Raw genomic sequence first — 7376 nt, 5'->3', positions numbered from 1 at the left:
CTTGAACAATCCGACCACTCGTTGAAAATGTTGACTCATATGCAATTGTAGAAACCAGCACAGATAAAATGTCACGTGCCATTTGGGATATAATGGGGAATCGACTTTTATGTTGGTTCCACCATTGAAGAATATCCATGTCAAGTTGCTCCTTCATCGTCATAAAGGTCAGGTCCACCTGTAGGTAGCGAGTCAGCTCATTTGGTCCATGTATGTACGAGCTGGAGCTTCCGCCACGTTCCACATACGCCCACTTGCTCGATCCTTTAGAGGGGGTTGCATCAAGGTCCTGATCGCCTCTCCTAGACGTTCCACTTCCACTTCCACTTCCATTGTACCTGTTCTCATATAAAGGAAAAAGTCTATCCAATTTGTGTTTAAAGTCAATCAAATAAGACGTATAATCATATCCTAAATGCCGGCCTAACTCAGTAATTACACCGTTAACTACGGATAATTTAAACCTAGGATCTAGAAAAATGCCTAATCCATATAAGAATGGAATATCTAACCAATATCTCTTATATTTTTCTTCCATACTTAAAACAATTTCACGTAAAATGTTATCATATCTATATTGAGCAAAAGTTTTAGCAATTTGAACTAAAATATCTAACACTAAATTAGTAGTTGGATAATAAATACCACTTAATGTATTAGTAGCATCATAAAAAAATTTAAGAAATGAATAAAAAAGTTCACAAACCGCCCAATCATCATAGCTGACAACTTCCTCTGGATGGTTCTTCCGGTTGACGAAATCTGTAATTTGCTTCACGGTTGGCAAAACTTTTTCCAACATCAAGTAGGTAGAGTTCCAACGGATAGGCATGTCTGTACATAACTTCAGAGGTCGAACCGGTGGCTCATCTTGCTTACAATATTTGACGTACTCCTGTCATCTTTTATTGCTACCGCCGACGATAAATCCGATAGCTCTACGCACCCTCTCCATCTTTGAATGTATAGCATCTAAACCTGCTTTAACTATCAAATTGATGATGTGACAAGCACATCTCTGGTGATAAAATTTGCCTTCACCAAGCGGATCCAATTTCTTTTCAAATAAAGAGATTGCCGCGGTGTTAGCAGCTGCATTATCAAGCGTTAGCGCTACAACTCTATCAGTTAATAAATATTCTTGCAAAACTTCAAGAATTGTAAAATAAATAGTTTCAGCACTATGTTTTTCATATAATGGTTTAAAACCTATCAATTTTTGTTGTAAACCCCAATTATGATCTAAGAAATGTACTGTAACAGTTAAAAAATCGGTTTTTGATCTACAAGCCCATATGTCTGATGTAAGTGCAATAGATATATTCCTAAAATTTTGAAATTCGTTTTTAAGTTTATTATTTATTTTGTTATAAAGTTTTAGTATATCTCTTCTACTTGTAGTTCTACTAACAGGGGTATATGCTGGACAAAATGCAGTTTTAACCATATTAACAAAAAAAGGATTTTCAGATAAACAAATGGGAGAGTCCGTAGCAACTATATATCTTGCTATTTCCTCTCGTGCAACATGTGTATTGTATTGCCATGTTGAGAGAGTTGAGGATTGTGGATTAAAATTAAGTTGAGTTTGAATTTGTCTACCTGATCCGCTTGAAGATGCATTTATTTGGGGATGCTTCTTCTCTACGTGTCGTCGCATCGTCGAAGTCCCCTTCTCAGCCCCAATAATGGTTCCACATAAATTACATATCCCACACGATTCTTCCCCCTCCCCATTTGTCTTTGGCCGTTTTGATTTGGTGAAGTATCGCCAGACATCGGACACGACCCTCTTTGACGGTCGGGGGGGTTGGGCTATGTCCGTGCCCGTTGACTCGCAGCTCACATGTGTTTGGCTACACCTCGTCCCGGCCGAATGTGGTTGTGGAATTACAGCTGCATCCTCTGGAGGAAATGATGAAAATGGATCGAAGGCTTCAATTTCTTCGGTGGATGGAATGTAAAACTCATTTGGGGAAGACATTATAAATTTATGATAAAATAATAAATAATTAAAATGAAAAGAAATTAAATAATAATATGAAATTATGATGATATTGAAAAATAGAAAAAAAATTTGAATAATATGAATAAATTATAAATATAAATTGAATGAGAAATTGATTGGAGATTTGGAGTAGAGAGATTGAGAGAATGAAAGAATGAGAGATTGATTGGTGTGAAAAAAATGAAAGATTTTAGGGTTATTTATAGTGTAGGGGGGAGAGGGAATGAAAAAAAAAACTTATAATTAATAATATAATTATAACCGTTGGCTGCCAAATACTTTTTTTTTTTAATAAATTTTATAAAATATTTTTTACCCCTGTAATTTATACTTATTTAATATTAATAAAGGGTTTACTGTAATTTTATAGGGGACTAAAAGGATAAAATACAAAAAAAATTTGGGTCCAGGCCTGGGCCTTGGAGGAGGGCCCAGTGGAGGGCCTGGGCCCTCCTCCTTAGGCCTGGTCCCTTTTTGGGACCAGGCCTCCTAGGACTGGTCCTCTCAAGGATCGGTCCTAGGACCAGGTTTTGGGGCTGAGCTTTTCAGACCGGTCCCAAATGCCCAGTTCTAATGTTAACTATATTGGTATGAAAATTATCGAATAATATAACCTTGTAGCTTTTTATAGCAATAGATATGACATTTGTTAGGACTTTGACAAAGATAAAATTAAAAAAGTGATATAGTTGATGTTGTGAAAATGGGAGGTGGAGAATGGGCTTTTAGTTGTGGAGGGTGACGGGGCTTACAGTTGTGGAGGCAGTGGTGGCCAACTGTCGACATTTAATGGGTGGGTGTGAATGTTTTTGTTAATTTTAAAACTTTTATTGTAGGGGTGTTTAACTAAATTAACGAATGTAAGAGCTTAAAAATAATCTTACCAAACATATTTTTAAATTTAAATCATATTCTCCTAATAATAACTAAACTAACTTTTTTAAAAATACTACTTAAAATAATCAAACAAACACATCCTAAGTTATCTCCCGACTCTAGGGCTGCAAAAAAAAAACCCGAAAACCGAACTGAAGCAAAAAGTTGGTCTGAAAAATAGGTTTTTCAAAACAATTGGTTCGGTTTTTAAAATAAAGAAAACTGAAAAACTGGTTCGATTAATGATGCAACTGTAATTTTGAATCGGTTAACCGAAATCCGGTTTTTTCATCATTTTAAAACTAGAGAGAGAGAAAGAGAGTTAAGAGAGAGAGAAGTTAAAAAATAAGAAATTAAAAAAATTGACAAAGAGAAGCTGCACGCGACCTGCTGTGCATTTAATTCCTTGGAACTCTCACCATCTTTTAAGTAAAATGTAATAACTCCTTTGACTCCTTACGTTTTCAGTACGCCATCACCTCTCCCCCATTATATTTACTGCTTCTTCTCCTACAACTACACAGCCATTGTTTTCCTAAATCAACTTTTTCCACCCCAGTCGTAGCTGCTCGACCATTTTTTTTTTTCCCAATCACAATCGACTTTATTCTTTTTCCAAGTCTTCTCTCCCATCTCAATCGATAGCAACCTCCACACCCAATAGCATTCGTTTGATACGGTTAAATTCTTTGATTTATCTCTTTAACTTTCTAAGTTTTGCAAGCTTTTTTATTCACCAATCTTCTTATTTTTCTCTCTCTAGAAAGGTCACTCTATCTAACAAAGTCCAGATATCATGATTGTATATGAGTTGATGGGGTGGAAGGTGGAGTGTGGGTGGTTTGACTTTGCGAGAAAGTTGGTGACGGTAGTTCGACATCATGAACCCTCAAAATAGTGGGAGAATAGGGATTGTTTTATAAAACTGGTTCATAAACCGGTTAACCGATAACTAAATCGAATTATCGGTTCTGTTCATAATCAGTTTAAGAGATAATTCGGTCCGGTTTCGGTTTGAATTATCTCTTGAACCGATTTTTGGTTCAGTTCAAAATATTAGTACTCCGGTTCGATTAATCGGATTTCCACACCCCTACCCGGATCTGCAAGCGCATCTGGCAGTTGTGATTTCTTTTCTATTATTTTAAGATTTAGCTTTGTTTAAAAGAAAATAATTTAGCTTTTAAAATTTTTAATTTTTATGTTAAACTTTTTAACTTTAGTTTTTTTTTTGAATTTTTTATTTTCCGAGATTTATTTTTTTAGTTTTTATGAGTTTTTTATTTATCTCAATTTTTTCAATTTTCTATTTCTTATAAACGTCTCATAGTTTCTTTTAATGTTTTAGAGTTTTTTCTATATTAAATTTTCAAATTTCAGATTTTTTTTTAAAACTTTTTTTCTAATATGTTAGCTTTTATAATAAAATTAATTTTTATACAATTTAATAATTTTTTTAAAAGTTTAGCAAGTAAAAGTCTATTTTAGTGTTAAGAAAGTTAGAGTTAATAGCCAAATAGATGGCTTGCTGTGTCTATATTGTGGTTTCTGGACTTTTTGGGTCAAACTATAGTTTCTGATGTTTCATGTGGTGTAAATGGTATTAACCCGTACAAGATTAATAATTTTCAATTAAATTTGAAGTACTTTAACAAATAATGCATCACTATATGTTGAGTACATCCGACTAGGTTGGCACTTATCCAATTACCAATCAATTGCATTACTAACGCTTTAATGAGAAAATAAAATATTACAAGAAAAATTAATATTGCCAAAAAGAAAATCAACATATAACAAAAAAAAAAAAAAAAAAAGTTTATAAATATTGCGCTCTTCAAAACTATATCATATTGAGAGCTATTCAATATTCATTATGAAAAATAATTTTCATTCATCTTCCCAATTTTAAACTTTGTTTTCAACTCTACCTCACATCTTTTAAAAATAGGGTTAATCCTATTCGCCCCCCATGAGATACCTAAGTCTTAAGTAACACTCTGATTTTCAAAAAGTCTTAAATGAGCCCCTATCGTTAAGACAAAGTTAAAAAAGTCAAATCGAAGAAGGCAAATGTGTAATTGAACTAAAACATTAAAAAAAAAAAAAAAAAAAATTCTTTTCACTTTTCTTCCCCCTTCTCTCTCTTTTTCTCTCCCTTGTCTCTTCTTCCCCTCTTTTTTCTTTCCCCACTTGTTCTCCCCTTTCAATCCTATGGAAACACACAATCAATCTCAACTTCGATAGCATAAAACTAGACCTGGCAAACGGACGGGTATACCCGCGGGTCAACGGGTACTCGTACCCAACGGGCGGATACAGGTAACACATATTTTGACCCGTGAAAATCTGACCCATACCCGACCCGCCCGTGACTTTTGCGGATGGACCGGGTACTACCCGCGGGTACTCGTGGACCTGCAAATTTGAAATTTAAAAAAAATAAAAATAAAACTTATCACTCATCAGTCCTCTCACAGTCTCACTCTCAAGTCTCAACTCAAACCCTAATCTAAACCAAAACAACAAAACTTAAAAAAACAAAAAACGCATCATCCATTCTCTTCTCTCATAGGCCACAACAGCTCCACTGCTCCAGTCCTCTCACAGCATCTCCACTCCCTCACTCTCTCACTTTCATAGCAGCTCCACTTTCCCTCATTCTTTGACTTTTCTAACGGCAGCAGCAGGCGCTAGCAGCAGCAGGTCACGGTAGCAACAGATCTCCTCTCACGGCAGCACCAGCAGGGCAGCAATCAGGTCAGGCGCTAGCAGTAGCAGGTCAGGGCAGCATCAGCAGGTCACGGCAGCAGCAGATCTCCTCTCACGGTAGCACCAACACGGCACCAGCAGGGCAGCAGTTAGGTCAGTGTGGTCTCTGTAGGCTGTAGCTTTTTACTGATTTTTTTTCTGTTTGAAACTAAAAGAAGAAAAGACAAATCTTGCATGACAAAAAACTGCTCTGTAGGCTGTAGCTTTTTACTGATTTTTTTTTTCTGTTTTGAAGAAGACGACTAAGAGTGTAAGATGAGTACCAAGACCAACTGTTTAATAGTTGGTATCTGTAACCAAACGCAGCGTTTTGGCAAGACAGACACTAAAACACTGCGTTTGACTTAGACCTGGCAAACGGGCGGGTGTACCTGCAGGTCAATGGGTACCTGTACCCAATGGGCGGGTACGGGTAACACATATTTTGACCCGTGAAAATCTGACCTGTACCCGGCTCGCCTATGACTTTTGCGGATGGACCGGATACTACTCGCGAGTACGTACGGACCTGCAAATTTGAAATTTAAAAAAAATAAAAATAAAACTTATCACTCGTCAGTCCTCTCACAGTCTCACTCTCAAGTCTCAACTCAAACCCTAATCTAAACCAAAACAGCAAAACTTAAAAAACAAAAAATGCAGTAGCCATTCTCTTCTCTCACAGGCCGCAACAGCTCCATTGCTCCAGTCCTCTCACAGCAGCTCCACTCCCTTACTCTCTCACTCTCACAACAGCTCCACTCTCCCTCATTCTTTGACTTCTCTAACGGCAGCAGCAGGTGCCAGCAGTAGCAGGTCACGGCAGCGGCAACAGGTCATGGCAGCGACAACAGGTCACGGCAGCGGCAACAGGTCACGGCAGCAACAACAAGTCACGACAGCAGTAGCAGGTCACGACAGCAGCAGATCTCCTCTCACGGCAGCACCAGCATGGCAACAGCAGGGCAGCAGTCAGGTCAGGCGCCAGCAGCAGCAGGTCACGGCAGCGACAACAGGTCACGGCAGCAGCAACAGGTCACGGCAGCAGCAGATCTCCTCTCACGGCAGCACCAGCACGGCAATAGCAGGGCAACAGTCAGGTCAGTGTGGTCTCTGTAGGCTGTAGCTTTTTATTGATTTTTTTTCTGTTTGAAACTGAAAGAAGAAAAGACAAATCTTGCATGACAAAAAACTGCTCTGTAGGCTGTAGCTTTTTACTGATTTTTTTTTTTTTTTTTTTTGAAGAAGACGACTAAGAGTCTAAGACGAGTACCAAGACCAACTGTTTCATAGTTGGTATCTGTAACCAAACGCAGCGTTTTGGCAAGACAGACACTAAAACACTGCGTTTGACTTACTTAGATACAATTACAAGCACACCCTCCTTTATTTACAACCTTGTAGATTACTCCTACATCCTATCTAGATCTAATATGCACCAATAATTCAACATATATTTAATGATTTGGTTGAAAAGAAAAGCAGGTGACCGAATAGATCTTGCTTGCAAAACATTGAGAAGCAGTCACATTTAAAAACAAAAACAAATAATCTTTCTTTATTTGATAGGAGATACAAAAAGAAAATGTTGCTTTAGGCAATTTATGGGTGGGGACCGTGGGGTACCAAATTTTGACTTTGATCTATAATTTCTAAAACTATTGGTGAAAGAATTGAATGAAGAAAAGAAGCATTGATTTTTATGCTAACAAAAATTGTGTATTATTCGGTGCATTTAAAG

The sequence above is a fragment of the Pistacia vera genome, unplaced genomic scaffold, assembly GCF_008641045.1.
Source record: "Pistacia vera cultivar Batoury unplaced genomic scaffold, PisVer_v2 Contig201, whole genome shotgun sequence".
Taxonomy (NCBI): Eukaryota; Viridiplantae; Streptophyta; class Magnoliopsida; order Sapindales; family Anacardiaceae; genus Pistacia; species Pistacia vera.
This window is presented reverse-complemented; position numbering follows the sequence as displayed.